Raw genomic sequence first — 15,740 nt, 5'->3', positions numbered from 1 at the left:
CATAATTTTGATCATGTTTTTGGTCACAGTTTTGGTTATGTTTTTTTTTTTATTATTATTAATTTTTGGTCTAGATTTTTGGTGATGGTTTTGACCATTTTCTATGGTCATGTTTCTTAATTGATTATGTTTTTAGGTATAATTTTGGCCATGTTTTGCTAATTTCTTTGGTCATGATTTTGGGTCATGATGCTACAAGTTGTGACTTGTGGTCATGTTTTTGGGTTATGTTTTAAAAAAAATTTTATTATGTTTTTGGTTTTGATGGGTGGGTTGCTATTTTCTTGGAGGGTGGCATTGGTTCTAATCAATTTTGTTAGGCTAGGTTTTTGTCCTTTTCTCCTGATATATATATATATATATATATATATATATATATTTTTTTTTTTTTGGGTGATGGGGATTCGGTTTTTATCCTGTTTATGGTCTTCTTTTTTTTTTTTTTTTTTTTTTTACAATCTCAAGATTGATCATGTTTTTGGCCATGGATGTTGGTAATAATTTAGGTCATACTATGTCAATGTTTTTTTGCTGTGATTTTTGTCCAAAGTTTGGTTCTGATTGTGGTAATAGCACTTGGGTCTGAGATTTTGGGTAGAGATGATACGTACCGGCCCTCTCTTGTATTCTCTTTTATGATCAACTAGAAATGATCTGTCATTGATTTTTTATTTTTTTTTGGTAGAGGTAGTGGGGCGGGAGGGGGGTGGGGGGTTACGTAATAAATCAAAAGTACTAGTGGTACATGGTCTGATAATTTCTTCATGGTTTGATCATTTCTTTGGTCAAGTTTTTGTTAACTTAAGCAGCATAGCTGCAGCCATAAACTTTCTTATCAATCTTTTCTTGTTGTTTTTCAAAAGCTTCAACACGTTTTTTTTGTTGGTTTTTTTTGGTACTCGATTAAAGTGGTGTGTGTATGTTGGGAAAAGGGAGGTTTTGACAGCATTTACTGGAGACTTTGTTGTTTTACAAAGGAAGCTGTCTGGCAACAGGGAGAGATGAAGTCTCACAACAAAGGACGCGAGGCGAAGCCAATGATGAAACATGGACGCAGCGGGCAGCGCTGCAATAAGCAGCAAACAAGGGCCACCTCACGGGGACAAAGAAAAAAAAAAGAACACAAGCTGGACAATTACAGTCCAGAACAGCCAATGCAGAGGAGAAGGACCCGTGCTGATTGCAATCAGGCAGAGAGGCATCGAACTGCTACAGTAACACCTAAGGACAGCGTCCTTACTTTCCCCTCATTGTTATCAAAATAAGCAGTATGAAAAAGAAAAATGAGCTCTCGAGCCACGCCAGTGCCTTCACAGGGTGCCACGCGAGCTTGCCAAAGCCACTGTTGACGCTACGAAGCTGAACTGTGAGGCCAACAGGAAGCTGTAAAGCTATAATGTACAAACTCAATTGTTGTTGTTTTTTAATTATAGTATTCTAGGGTTAAAACTCATCTCCTTCCTTGCTATATTATTTTTAAAGAATTCTTCTTTTGAATAAAACTATTCCTTGAAAGATGAGTCACTTGCCAGGCATCCGCAACTCCCCTTCTTCCTTCCAGCATTAATCATGCTTGTTGCCATAGAAACAATCCAAAGAGAGAACCACAATAAAACCAGACATAAAATAACTCTAAGTCACGGTCCACTTTCATTGCTGATGGCTCCGTTCCTTTGAATAAGATAAACTTATTTGGTATTGAGTTTCCGTTTCAATACTTGGACCCCAACCAGGGCGAGGATCTTAACCATTATGATCTTCAAACGGACTCATTAATGTGAGATTAATCGTCGAAGTTAAGCAACAGGTGGTGGTCACTCATCCTTTTATCTCTATCTTACGGCACTCTGTGGCGTAAACTGTCGACCCACGCTCCGTGTGTGTGTGTGTGTGTGCATGCCTAACCTTGACAAACTCATTCCTCATGTCCACAATCAAGTGACCTTCAGAGGGAGAAGGAGATGTTTGGACGAGCAGATAATGAGTGCTACAGATTAGATTTTTTTTTTTTTCCTTTTTTTAACGACACAACTGTCATCTTGGGAGGTGAAGTCGTGATTGAAGGGGCACGTTGCAACATTGTAACGTTTGTCATGCATGATTGTAAAGCTGTAAAGGGGAGGTGGGGAAGATATTTGCACACATTTGAGGAATTTAGCGGATATATTGCAATGGATATCAAGTGAAAGGAGTTTAAGACAAAATAAAACCGTACAAATTGTTATGAAGAAGTACAACAAAAAAACAAATTAAACTGAACTATGTTGCCCACACAATGTGGAAGGATAATAGCCATTAAAAATGGGACAAAGAAAAAAAAAAAATGTGACATGTAGCGAAATTATTTTCTCCCTTTTTAGTTACAAGGACTAAGTTAATAAAGAGCATAATTAGTATTTTCCCCCATTGTACCAAGTTATCAACACAAGTATTGTAGACATATATAAAATAATTGGCTGTAAAAATCATTTTTTACTTTTGTACATGTGATGTCACTGCATTTCTTTTTTTTTACACAAGTAGGCTACGGTACCTGTACTTTTACTTACAGTGAGTACTGAGTGTGAGTACTTGTCACACCTGTGCCCCTTAGCAACTGAACTCCAAAAAGGTAATCTAAAGCAATATGTTGCCAACAAAGAGCATGTTGATAAGTTCTTTAGCATACTTGGCTAAGCTAGCACCAGAGATGGCCTTGCATGCAATGTTAGCATTTTTTCTTAATAAGCTAATAAACTAGCATAGCATAACATTTTAAGTTATTCTTTGAATTATTATTGCTGTTGTTTTTGCTTTGGAACTTTCTTCTAAGCAAGATGACTGGGACGTAAAAAAAAAATACTTAGGAAAGGTCCCACAACCCACCTTTAGCATTGGTGACTGGCAGCTGTGGCTCAGTTGGTATAGCAGGTGGTCCGGTGACCTAAAGGTTGGCGGTTTTATTCCGGGTTCCGCTAGTTCGCTGTCGAAGTCTCCTTGGGCAAGACACGGAACCCTTAATTGCCTCTCCAAGTCAGAATGGTAAATGAGAACCTGTTCTCAGTTGCCTTTACCTGATTAAAGAAAAGAAATGACTCTTCACTAGCCTTTATGAAAGGATGTTACCCATAATGCTTTACAGCAGTAATATTTAAAGCAACAGGCTACCCTCCATCCATCCAGCTGTCAATTTTCTTAACCGCTTTTCCTCACAAGGGGGTGCTGGAATCTATCCCAGCTGGCTTTGGACAGTAGGCAGTTTTGTACACACTGAACTGGTTGCCAGCCAATACAGGCGGCTACCAACAAAGTTTGTTAATTTTTCATAGCGTACAGAAGCAAGTAAAAAAAAATAAAAAATCAAAACAAAACAAAAAACCTAGGCAGAAGAAGTTGAACAAATAAGTTACCAATGTTTGATGATTAGATGACTTAAAATTTTAACAGGGAGTGGCAATAAACTGCTTGGAGCCTCATACTTGCATATGTTCAAGAGATCATTATCGAACAAACTATTTTTCCAACATTGATATCACTGATACTTTTGCAAAAATCATAAAAATCACTTACATTGTGAAAACGTTTAATGATTTAGTAATTTGATGATGCAAGTATTAGTACAGACAATACTTGCCCTGTCTACTTTGTATCGAACGGATTGCAAATCTTTGCAGTATCGCACACAACTGATAGCTACGCTACACGAAGGTATCAATTTAATCACTATTGGAATGGATCCACCACTGTTGTGTGAGTGCGTCTCCAGTTGATATTCCCGCTGTTAATCAAACACAGATCCGATTTATTAGGGAGTCACTTCAGCCTGACTGTGTGCTTTCATACACATGAACACACGCTGATAGTGGCAGTCCAAACTGGGAAGTTATCAGTCTAGGGGGGTGGTAGTGCTTTCACAGGAAAGGGGCGCATGATAAAGTGTGAGATATCGTCCCCACACAGGCGCACATTCGCCTCTAAACTAATATTAGTCTGTCTCGGTAGAGTTTATATGCAATACTATGTCTTTTATTTAGAAATCAACCCCCCTTTCTTTGGCAAGTCTGGTGTGTGTGCGTGCGTGCGTGTGTGTAAAAGGAGAAGAAAGGTCTGGTTCCTCCGATAGGGAAGAAGAAAAACAGCCTGCTTGTCAGACGAGATGCTCGGCTCGCTCCTTCAAGAGCGGCACAAAGAGCAAGAAATATGAAAGCCTCGCCTATCTTGTTCCTGTTTGTTAGCCTCGGTAAAAGCACCATCGCTGTTATAAGCTAATTACCGTGACTATCTTTTGCGTTTGTTGTTCCAGGAAGAGAAATGTTGTGTTTTTATGTTATGTTTTAGTTAAGGTTTTTTTTTTTTTTTGTTTTTTTTTTTAATCTTGGTTGCCATAGCTTTAGCCTCTAGCCAATTGCTGGTAATTGGGTGAGCAGGTGATTTCCTGGATCGTTTAGCAACAATGCAGAACTGTACTCATTTTTACATGGTAGGGCATACATATTCGACCTCAAAATACGATTTGTTGAGGCATAACACGCTCACAGATCATAATTTTGATTGTGCATATGCAGTACTCATCTATGTACAGTTATGTCTGCAAATTTGAATGATCTGCCATAAAATGGCAAACTCCAGCTTAAGGTCCGAGTGTGTCGATGATGTCTTTTGAAGCCAGTTTGGCAGATGTCAATCATGAGTAGATGAAAAAACCTTTCAAGAAGCTGAAAAACAAATCCTATAGATCGTCTTTTCCACCCCAAATTTTGCATGAGTGCATTTTTTATTCATTTATTTCATTTTAGCACACTTGAAAACATTTAACTATGATCTTCTTTCCATTTCAAGAATTTGCAATACATTATGCGGACATCAAAATAATAAGGGCCGTACAGTTTAGTGTCATGTCATTTAGCATGTACTACAGTGTGATATATTTATGTTTTCATCTGCAACTCAATTTTACAGTAAGAACCTTCGAGATCCAACATCTCAAGTTACACGTGTTTTCAAGAAACGCTGACAATACATTCTCCATGCGACAGAACCACTTTGTCTTCAACTGAGCCAGTATTGCAGATACTGTTTTTTTCTTTTCTTTTTTTTTTTTTTTAAATAATTAGGTGGATGCGTCATGAAATTTTTAAAATCTAAAATCGAATGATTGATCTAGGCATGTATGTGGACTGGTATGTTCTAAATATGCACGATAGAAATCCTCAATCTTGTATTTGTGTGTGGTTGGACTTGAGTAGCATGCATATATATATATAAATACTTGTATGCACAACAGAAATGAGCAAATTTGTGCAGGCTGGTGTGCAGACTCAAGCGCTGCATATTCTTTATAATTAATTTCGTGCTACCTATCTGTGTCTAGTATATGTTTCAAATTTAGCAGAAATCACAGAACATCACTCAACAAATCAGCTTTAATAAATAAATAAATAAATAAATAAATAAATAAAACCCTAAATGGCCACTTGGAACCAAAGGAAGACTTTCTGTGCCCTTATTAGGCATATGTCCTTAATTGAGACTTTTGTGGGTTAACTCATCACCATGATGCTGGTTAAACTGGCTTCGGGTTTTGCATCCCCACTCTCCCGCTAAAAAAAAAAAAAAAAAAAAAAGTCTAGGGCACATTACTGAGTCAGTTTTTGTGAGCCAGGACTACTTAATAGAGGAAAGCCCCAAAAGTTGATTTATTTGGCCTCAAACTAGCCCTAAAACATCTCATTTCTTCAAAAAAAAAAAAAAGGTACACATAAATCAATTGGCCAATATATTTTTTTTTCTTCAATTGATTCATGCATTCAGAATGAGGGTCTTTAAACTTTAAAACATGTTTTTTAAAAGTTGTTTTTACAAATTCAATAGACATTCATTCATATTTATTTCAAATCCTCACAGATCGCAATGTTTACTTGTCGTTTGCTTAACTTGGGGTTGTCACAGTGATATGAATGCTGATTTTGGAAGATCATCAACCATTCATCCCATGTTGTCTTCCACCAATATAAAAATCAATGGAGAGAAAAAAAAAACACATTTAGAGTCTACACAACTATTCCAAAAAGAACTTTTCAAGCACATCTCAACTGGCAGAGGAAATGCAGGATAATAGAGTGACAAGAAGCTTTAAAATCTAAAAGAGAGACGGAATTTTAATGCGCCGCACCGGGGACAATAAGGAGCTTCTAAGCACGCTCAACATTTATTATTGACAGAATCTATTTGGTGCTTTGAAGACTGGCAAAATAATCTGACAGTCGATTCTAGTGTAAACCGATGGAATGATTCAAGTTTTAGCAGGAACATTGCAGCACTAATTGACGTTTCCGTCACATCATTCAGCACGTGGACTGAACAAAGCGATTGTCTTGGACCATCTTCATTTAATTTCATGAGTTAATTTAATTTAATTTTCTTTATTTTACTAATTATAATCCCTTAAAATATTTACCCACAAAACACTTGTATTTGTTAAAAGTGTCAAGCTGTCAGTATAAATCTGACAGTACAGTACAGGGAGTCCTCCATTGTACGCAACCTACGTTGTTTCGACTTTGCGGTGCCCGTGCCTCGTCCATATCACCTTCTTTTACGTTAATTTCTCACAATAATCACACCATTTAAAAGTTATTTCAAGTTGTGTTGTTGTTATACGAAATATTGGTTCCAGCTTTTCCGGGTCTCAGAAACATGATTTTAGAATTACTGTACAAAGTATTTTAATGTAAATATTAGGGATGTAACGGTAAGTGCCATATCGTGATATTAAAACTGCCACAATAACGTCATTGTCATGTTCGTAATATTTAAAAGTAGCACATCTGTTAAAAATGTCAGGTTGATTTCCATTTGTGCAGTTATAGCACCCTCTTGTGGCTAGTTTTTTCGTGCAATTTAACTTTCATTAGGGATGTTTTGGCCCTTCTATGTTTAAAATCTATACTAATTGTCAGATGAAGAGGAACGTAATATGTCTGTGAACCGAGTCAATGTGTGCACACATTAACAATTAAGCGCCTCAATAGGTGTTATTAGAGATTGTAGGTGCTTTATATGCATTGGTGTTGTATACAAAAGCACAATATTGTTCTTTTTTTTTTAGTATGAGCTCATTTTTTTACAATATTGTGACCTTTTTTAAAATTCCCCACAATATTGTGATACTTATCGTATCGTGAGCTTCATATAGTGATAATGTTTGGATATCGTTACATCCCTAGTAAATATTGACTTTAACGGTGAAATCCAACTTGTCGAAATGCGGGTTACATCGCCATCGTAGGAACGGAACTCCGTAACTCTAACCCCAACCACATTACTCACTCTAATCCTTAGTAGCTAACCCTAACCACGTTTTTCATATAGCACCGGTATGCCAAGGTGATTAGTAATAATCATACAAGAGAGCAAAATTATTTAAAAATTACTAAAGACTGTGCAAGCTTGGGCAAGTCCATCCATGACTTTGTTTTGGAGGCTGAATTGTACTTTATAATGTGTCTTCATGTGCACACCAGAGAGTGTCAGGTTTTCCTCGGGGGCATCGTCGGATCTAAAGTGAAGGTCAGGCCAGCCTTGGGGATATGACACAGATTGAGCGAGACTGGACAAAACTGTTCTCCACCGGTTTTCTGTGATTTTTAGTAGGCTAAAAGGGTGTTTTTAAGACAAGGACATATACAGGGAAGAAGTAGAAAGTGAGGTTAAAAAGCTAAAAGGGAACATCGACACATTCTGACACTGGCACACAAGCAGATATTGACTCGCCACCTCAGGGGCCTGCGCCATGTCATCAATATTAAATGCTTCTGCTGACAATAGCCTGTATTTTTTCAAATCAAACCTGGCATCTAATGGCCGCGAGGTGTGAGAAGGTGATCCCTCGGATACCGTGATTTGAACACGGCTGTGGAGCTGAGGCGTACGTCAACTTTCCATTTCCAGTTTATACGCTTTACAAATTGCACCCCCCGCCATCTATCCGCTCTTTTCACCAGTCACCACTCGACAATAAGCACACAGGGAATACTAATGCCGCTGCATCAAAGCCAAACAAATGAGGAGAGCGAGGGGAAAGAGAGGTAAGAGGCCACCGAGAGAAACAAGTGAAACCGTGAAGAGAGCCGGCGGGAAAGGGATACAAACAAGCCATCGTTCACTTGGCCTTTCAATCACTCTATGCAAGAAATCATGGCAATAACTTCCTTAAATAGATCATGTGTTCATCCATCCAGATAACATGACCATCCAACCGTTCCATTCCATCATTGGTCGATTCCTGTTAATGACTTCAATGACTTTCTATCTTACTATGCACTGACTGTAGCAGGTCCACGTCCGTCGATCGGACTCGGTCCTTCCCGTTCCGTGTACCGTAATTGCTGGACTATAAGGCACACCTGATTATAAGCCGCGCTCAGGACATTTCCAAAGGAAAAGGCATTTTGTACATACATAAGCCTCACCTGACTATAAGCCGCATGTGCCCACATTGAAACATGAGATATTTACAAAGAAAGATGGTACACAGAAAGAGTTTTCAAAGGTTTAATAACATACCTTAGTTTTTCTTTCCAAACAGTGCCTGTGACGCGACAGTAACACAGCAGCAATACGGTAGTGACTAACAGGGCTGGTTAAAAATAACATGCCGGTAAAAGTCACTGAGACTTTTTGTATTTTCCATGTTGAGGGCCTGTTCATGCTAACTTTATTCATGCACAAAGTGCAAAGTTTCATTAAACTTGCGTCTTCCTCGAAACATATAGTCCACCTGTCTCACTCTTACCTTTTCTGCTTGAGCGCCCCTGGAGGCCGTCTGAAAAAATACATATATTAGCCGCATCATTGTATAAGCCAGAGGGTGTGAAAAGTCGCGGCTTATAGTCCAGCAATTATGGTATTTTTGCGAGGCTTTGCGTCATAAAGCATTCTCCGAAAATGCGGAAAAGCACTCTGGGAAAGGTGGGCATCATCAATGACGGGAATTGACAATTGATGATCTGCAGCCTATCCAGGTTGACTTTGGGGAGAGAGGAACGCCGTGGACTTCAGACATTTGAATCCTGAACCTCAGAACCCACAAAACGATACACATCAAAGCCAAAACAGCTAATAGGTCATTTTCTTCATCCATTTTCTCCCAGGCAGATGAGAGTGTTTGGATTCTCGTTTTAATTGTTGTGCCTTATATTTCTTGAACATTGGTGCCGACATTCCAAATTGGTCTAAGAAATCTCGAGTTATTTAACTGTCCAAACACTCAAGTTCCGCTGCAAGACAAACAAGATGTTTTCGTGTAATTGTCTGGAAGAATCCACTTTCCGCATTGTGTGCTGGTCACATATGAATACTGACAGGCTGCCACCCCTCTACTCCACCACCATGTCATTGATTCTGGCAGGGTGGGCCTATGCCCCGTGGCCCCTGCCAAGCGTTCTGCCATCGCCAGCGTCTTGCATATGAGCGAACTCGCCGATGCATATCAGTCGAGGGTTGTATTTCCCTGGAGAGCTCTCAAAGAAGAATGAATAAAGCTGTCAAAACGCCTCCCCAGAACACCTTCTTTACTTGCAAATATAAATGCTCAGTAATGTCTGGGTAAGCTAATGATCATACACAGGGGGGAATAATTGAAATGCATCCTTTTTCATATTCTGAAACAAAATTGATTACATGTATGAATCTCATTGGATCAGTCCCACTTATTTGAGGTAGATGAATAAAAACGTGAAGTATATACCAAACATATTTTTGGACTTAAATAAACGACCCGAGGCGAGAATACACTGCATCCCAGGGTCGTTCGGCTTGCTGCCACAGACCGTCCACCAAAGCTTGCTACCAGAGATGTTCAGACCCTCAGGCTGGGAACAAAACAAACCGAACGTCAAAGAAATGCTTGCCAGTGGATCCTGATGTTACTCAAAACCTGCCCTTGTGTTACCAGGATTGTTGCAAGACTTTTCTAAGATGCAACTGTCTGTGGGGAATCCAGGTCTAGAAAGTAAAAACCCTGACACTGTTTGGCTTTAGCCACAGGTGCTCTTACTCCACAGGAAGGTAAATAAGCTCCGGGAGAACAAACTGTGGTAGGGTTTTTACTTTCTGGACCGAGATTCGACACTTCTGTGTCTGTGATACCATGAAGGTGTGTTGATTGTGATTGGATGATTGAGTCAGGGGGTGGGGCAACTGAAAGAAGGAAGAAGACGTGTCTGCAGGGAGGTTTGAGCAAAACAAGTTGCGAGTTGATTTCGTCAAGGCGTCCGTATTAAAGCCAAAACACGATTGGGGATTAATCCACTTCAAGCTAGAATTTTCATTGTACAAAACCTGCACTTGACATGTATTAAACTGTTGACAGTACTTGGATTATCAACAAAATCAAAAGTTTTGAGAAGATGATTGACACAGATAGTTTTTAACTATTATAATTTTAACTGTCTCGCCGCGGTATATGGATCACAGTCAGACAGCTTCATTAGCTATTGAATTACGATTTGCAATGTAAAACGACTGAGTTTTGTTCACGGAGGGGCCAAAAATAAACAATCATTAAGAGCTACCTGAGCAAGAAATTTTGGCATACTGTGTTTCCAGTGTTGTTTTTGTGTGTGAGTGAATGTGTTTTTTTTTTTTTTTTTTTTGGTGTTGCATGGTTATTCATAAATGTACGTGTATGTATGTGTGAGCAGATTGTGAAGGGCGCAGGGAGTGTGGGTGTGGGTGCACGCTAACAGATGGTGGCAGAGAAGAGGAGGTTTAACTTTTCTTTTTAGACTCCTTAAAGAGCAAGTCGGGAGATTGTGTGACTCCATAATTCATTCCCCAAGACTGAATATTTCACAGACAAAGGCACAAAGACTCACACACTCAGAGCCGTTCAAACTTTTCATCAGAATAGTTGGAACCAATTGTATTTCAAATTGTGAAATCCATTATCCAAGATGTAAGCAATTCCTTTTCTTTGACTGTCTGATGACCACGAGGCAATGCTCAATTTGATTTGAAAACCAGACCGATCATGAAGATAAATAATCAGGTTTTAATGCCAGTTTTAGCAGCATGGCCTGGACGCCTGGTGACTGGAATAAAGGATAAAACTAAAATAATATATAATTTGAGCCGCCAGCAGCGATCAACATCAGCTGGCGGAAGCAAAAAAAACAAAAAAAAACAAAAAAAAAACAACAACTTTAGCTTTAAAGGGGCTGTCTGCCGGATTCGCTCAGGAAAATGCACTTTTTAAATACAGGATGTACACACTTTAACTTTCTCTCAGTCTACACATCTGTGTTTATGTTAATCTGTTAATCTTTGGTGGTGATTTCGTCCTAAATCAGCACCCCCTCCCAGCCTGTATTTTGCCATTTTGTGTTTGTTTTGTAAACAGCGGGGCGTTTCTGTGGAAAGACAGTGTTTACAACCCTCCAGCCAATCGGGGCCGAGCGTGGGCGAACGTGTCAGCTGCGTGATGTCACTCCCGCGGCAATTTGAAAGCACGCACGGCTTATTATTATTATTATTATTTTTACTCACTCACTCACTCACTCACTCACTCACTCACTCACTCACTCACTCACAGAAGCTTACGTGTGTGAATGAGTGTGTGAAGAAAAATCCGCACTCCACCCCCCCCCGCTCTGCGATTGGCTGGAGGGGTGTAAACACTGTCTTTCCACAGACACGTCCCGCTGTTTACAAAACAAACACAAAATGGCAAAATACAGGCTGGGGGGTGGGGGTTTAGGACAAAATCACCACCAAAGATTAACATAAACACAGATGTGTAGACTGAGAGAAAGTTAAAGTGTGTACATCCTGTATTTAAAAAGTGCATTTTCCTGAGTGAATCCAGCAGACTCCGCCTTTAAGCCCCATCCACACAAAAGTTTCTTACCGTTTGGGCAGTTCGTCCACATGGCAGCACTGTTTCGCAGCTAGAAACCGATCACGTTTGGAACCGCGCTTCAGAGGGGAAAGATTTCAAAACACGCCAATGTGGACAGTGGAACCCATACGCGGGATACTCCTCCAGTAATTCTCGCGTGACTGCGCACAAACCACCAGTCTGTCAACAACAATGGCAGATAGCCGTGTCATAGTCGTTTTGTGCAACCTCCTTAGCTTGCTTCTGCTTTTACACTAAAATGTTTTGCTTGATGTTATTGTCCTTGAATTACCCCCGGCATTGTCGCTTCTCCTGTGTTCGTCTTACTGATCTGTATATATTACTGGATAGCCGATAGCCCATACACGACTGGGCAAGCCGTTGAAGCGACAGGGCGGCCATCTTACTCCCATCTTGCGAGCAGACTACTGTAAAAACTACTTTGAAGAGTCCCTTTTTCTTATATCGCTCAGTTCCTAGGCCCCAATATTAGATTTGGTAGAGTCATCTTTTGTTGAATTACTGTTAGAATTCTTTAATAAATATATATATATATATATATATATATATATATATATATATATATATATATATATATATATATATATATATATATATGTATATGCAAATTCTGTTGATTGGTTAATTGGTTAAACGAGTATCAGGTGTGCAACTGAGATAACATCGAGGGGTCTGTAAAATATACATTTTTACCATAATACACACACTTGCAAATAAATTTGGGGCATGTTGAGGCCCTCAGAAGAAAATTTATTTATTAGAGGAGTAATAATAAACAACCATTCTAAGACGGCCTAATAATAAATCTGATCATGAATGAATGAAGCTCACAGTTAGTGGAGGGTGTGGCAATGGTTTGTCACTTTCCACATAGTTTGTTTTTCCTCAGGGAGCGTTCACAACTGTCAGTATGCGACAGTCGCACGCGTTGACTGTCATTGCTTGGAGACATCCACATGCACGCGCCTACGTAGACACATTGCAAATTACACACAGAGTAGCATGAAGCATAAACGGAAGACCATGAAGAGTGTGGTGGTGGTCATTGACTGGTGACAGTCAGCGTCCTTATGTCCCTCCGGAGGAATGACGCCGAGTGACACTCAGCGGCCACTCCTGACACCCGGCTTGACATTGCACAGTGACAGGGTGGAAAAACAACACACTTTGTCCCTTTTCCCGTCACTTTTCACCTCTGAGCTGGCACATGTGCTCCAATGGCATTTTGCATTGGCCTCTTCTCAGAGGTTCAAACACAATGTGTAATTCAAAATAAATACATAAATAAATAAAATAAATAAATAAAGTCCACACACTTAAATCTAATTAGCTTATACATGTATGCTAAAAATCATGCAACTAATGGATTAAAAAATGTATAATCCAATGACTGAGTTAACATTTTAATTAATCATTGGATGCATGTGTGGATAGTTGCACATGGATGAATTAATGAATTATACACGAGTTAATGAATGGACACATGCACAAAAATGGATGACAAGATAAATGAATGTGCAGGGACGAATAAATGATGCATAAAAAAAGATGGATAAATGGACACAAGATGAATGAATGAATGAATGAATGAATGAATGAATGAATGAATGAATGAATGAATGAACACATGAATGTCCATGCACAGGGTTTTATGGATGAAAGAACAAAACATGAATGAAGGTTTGAATTAATTCATGCCCAGTGGTAAATGAATGATTACATGATGAAGACATGAACACATGCAGATATGAACACGTAAATCAATGGACGTGCAGCGATTGAGAGATGAAGAACAAATAAGCACATGAATTATTGAAAGAAAGAAAGAAAGAAAGAAAGAAAGAAAGAAAGAAAGAAAGAAAGAAAGAAAGAAAGAAAGAAAGAAAGAAAGAAAGAAAGAATGAATGAATGAATGAATGAATGAACACATGAATGTCCATGCACAGGGTTTTATGGATGAAAGAACAAAACATGAATGAAGGTTTGAATTAATTCATGCCCAGTGGTAAATGAATGATTACATGATGAAGACATGAACACATGCAGATATGAACACGTAAATCAATGGACGTGCAGCGATTGAGAGATGAAGAACAAATAAGCACATGAATTATTGAAAGAAAGAAAGAAAGAAAGAAAGAAAGAAAGAAAGAAAGAAAGAAAGAAAGAAAGAAAGAATGAATGAATGAATGAATGAATGAATTTATGCCCAGTGGTAAATGAATGATTCCATGATGAAGACAAACACATATAGAGATGAAAACAATGAATGGACCTATGCAGATTGATGGAAGAAAGAACAAATGAATGAATAAATGAATGAATGAATGAATGAATGCGTACGTGCGTGCGTGACCCCCCTCCAGTGGATGACTGGGGCCGTCCCCACTGCCTTACCTCTCTGCACTCCCCTGGTAGGACTAGTGCCTCTAAGGGGCGTGGCCTCGTGAAAGATGTCAGGAGATGGATTTGGGTTGGCCAGTTAGTCTTCGTGTGAGCGCCTGGGCATGAGGTGGGGCCTTCAGCAGCTACTTGTGATTTTGTATTTGTGTGTTTGTTCCATTCAGTTAACAGCTCAAAGTGCATGAGCGACGGTGGCTCTCCTTTCTCACATGACAAGGCATTACAGTACCTTAACTCATTTGCTCCCAATAACGTATAAATACGTTTTTTTATGTTCTAAGTGTCTCAAAGACGTATTTATACGTTTTTTGTTTGTTTGTTTTTTATGCTAGAGCATGCAGAAGGCTTTGATGTAGCCTCTGAACTGCAAAGAACGGTTGCAGAAATGGTAGTTATTACACAAACGGCCAGCAGGTGCCAGTGCCATCTAGAAAAAAAGCTCAATTACTTTCAATTTTAAATAGATTTGTGAAAACGGATGAAACTTAGCTCTCTTCTAATGCTAATTGCTACAAAACGGAAACAGATAGAAACGTACTTTTTTTTTCCTGAGGAAAGAAGAGACTTTAATCTCTCTTTTGATAGGTTCTATGCTTTTATAGCAATAGAACACAATATTCTGTGGGCCTTGCAAAATCAGTCAATATCCAGTAAAACAGCCGGGAGCGAACGGGATTGCTTCTGTGAAAATGGCTGGGAGTGAATGAGTTTTAATTGCTCGATTTTTCCCCATTATAATTTGTAAGTTGGGGAATTTATAAGGCAGGATACCTCTGTAGTTTGGCGGATACCTGGGATGCACAACTAACAGATGTATAAATGGATGCGCAGATTGATAAATGGTTGACTAGATGACTGGATAAGTATAGCGCAGCCGAGAGGCTGAATAGATTAACTGAAGGCCTGTAGTCATGTTGTCATCTCTCTGGATTAACAACAACAATTAAAAAGTTTTAGCTGAGGAGGAGGCAGCTCAGCATGACCTTCAAGTTGCTGAATAAATAAATAGTTGATGAAGATGTTGTCTTGTTGCAGTTCCACTGACGTGCGTTTAAGATCATCAAGAGGCCTGGCTGGCCGGCATAATGATCGTGCGTTACGTGAGCACACTTTCTCCCTCCTCCGCTTTGTCACATGCACATACACGTGGTGGGGCAACCTGAAAATAATTCACTCGTGTATGCATGTGTAGGAGGCATCAAAAGTTAGATTACCTAATATGGGTTGATAAGAAGATGTCATGGGTAGGGTATCACGTCAGGGTTTCAATTTAAGCTGTGAAGAGTTTCAAGGTAAAAGGTTTTACCCTGGTTTAGGCGGTCGGGAGATTCTTTGGATTTCAAATTTGACATTTAAGACAAGATTTAGGGTTTTATATTGAGGTTTCAGGTCAAAGTTCAAGTGCTACAATGGGGTTAGGGCTTCAAAGTTTCAAACC

General features: G+C 39.2%; 1 protein-coding gene across 4 annotated transcripts in view; it reads right to left on the bottom strand.

Moving 5' to 3' along the window:
• Positions 1-15,740, bottom strand: part of LOC144018751 (netrin receptor UNC5C-like) — a 316,561-nt gene that overhangs the window by 224,984 nt on the left and 75,837 nt on the right. The window contains exons 1-2 of one of the 4 annotated variants that reach the window (XM_077521276.1): positions 3,148-3,166; positions 2,866-3,053 (exon numbers count right to left, since the gene is read on the bottom strand). The exons of 2 other annotated variants lie outside the window; for them this stretch is intronic. The gene's annotated coding sequence lies outside the window, so the exon portion shown is untranslated. Of the gene's footprint in view, positions 1-2,865; positions 3,077-3,147; positions 3,167-15,740 lie in introns of those variants that run through there. One more of the 4 variants, XM_077521275.1, reaches the window with a different exon arrangement.

Source organism: Festucalex cinctus, chromosome 5 (assembly GCF_051991245.1).
Source record: "Festucalex cinctus isolate MCC-2025b chromosome 5, RoL_Fcin_1.0, whole genome shotgun sequence".
Lineage (NCBI taxonomy): Eukaryota > Metazoa > Chordata > Actinopteri > Syngnathiformes > Syngnathidae > Festucalex > Festucalex cinctus.
Note: the sequence above shows the minus strand (reverse complement) of the source record. Positions and strands in the feature narration are given on the sequence as shown.